We start from the raw sequence: 1,464 nt of genomic DNA, 5'->3' as shown, positions 1-1,464 counted from the left end.
AATAAACAGTGGAAACCCTCTTAACCGGATCCTCTCTATACCGGAATCCTCTCTAAACCGGACAAAATTTTCCGCTCAAATTTGTTCCCCTATAAAACCTGCGTAAAATATCTCCTCAAGACCGGAATCCCTCAATTCCGAATACCGGTTATTCTTTTGATGAAAATTGGGTAATTCCATACGAAATTGTAACTCTCTAAACCGGTCAGGAAAGGTTTATTGAACCTCATACCTAGAGTCCAAAAACTTGTGAATAGCGGGGTTAAACACGTGTGAAATTACTAAGGTGGTCAACTTTGCAAACTGTAAAAATCGCAAAACAATTTAAAGAGACTTGGCCTGTGATGTAAATATCAATCAATATAAGTGATAATACTGATTATAATTACTGATAACAAAAGGTTTTTCAGTGTTTTGTTTTTGATGTAGGAAGTCGTGTTAATTTTTAATAAGCTTAATGTTATTTATTTTATTTATTTTTACAATGGCTAATTTTGTGTCATATAAAATGTGATTTGTAGAGTTGTTGAAGCAGTTTCATTTAGATATCCATCTAGCTTTTCAAATAGGCAATTCAGATAACTAAGAATTAAATGTCCGAACCTCCTTCTAAGTGAAGCCGCGTGGAATTGTCTCTAGAAGACAAAATCAAACTGATCAAAGAGTCAGAGATGTTGCCTTACCTACACAAGATGCTGTCAGAGAAATATGGTTTGGAAAGTCTATGTACATGTCTCATTTGTGAAAACAAATCTTCACCCAACACAAGTCGGTTTAACAATGCGATGCAATTTGAAAATATCAACAAAGTTGTATGAGACTGGTGCTGTATTGTAACGTCTAAGTCATTGCCGATTTCTATTCCGATCGTACAGGAAATGCACTGAGCTTTGCTAAGGAACTTGGACTTATTGACATTAAAGCGTCTAATGGGTGGATGTGTCAATTTCCCCTCTAAACCGGAATCTCTAAACCGGATTTTCTCTCGGTCCCGGAGGTGGTCGGTTTAGAGGGGTCCACTGTATAAATAATCATAAATAATGCAAAAGGCGAAAATCATTGCAGCGTCGCGAGTTATGCAAATTATATCTATATTTAGCTTTCGCTTAACATTATTAGCATATGGAAGATAAATACATAGATTGAGCAAAATGTAGCGTTTCGTCTGTAATAGATGTATTTGCATTTGTTCGTACTTTCCCTCCGCTAAATTCGCCCGTATCCGCAATTTTGTTTGTTTAGGTTTGAATTAACGTGTCGAATCATAAATATTAATCAGGTCGTTTTTGTACATAACTCAACCCCAAATTAAAATCGCTATATTGTTTGTTTTCAACCGATTTAAATCGGATATTCAGTGGTATCCTCCATAAAAAAACACGTTTCTTACGATTCTGTCCATATATATTATCGCGACGGGAACTTGAATAAACAAGTAACTATATCACAGTATTTCATTCTTGC

Source organism: Dreissena polymorpha, chromosome 7 (assembly GCF_020536995.1).
Source record: "Dreissena polymorpha isolate Duluth1 chromosome 7, UMN_Dpol_1.0, whole genome shotgun sequence".
Classification (NCBI taxonomy): Eukaryota; Metazoa; Mollusca; class Bivalvia; order Myida; family Dreissenidae; genus Dreissena; species Dreissena polymorpha.
This window is presented reverse-complemented; position numbering follows the sequence as displayed.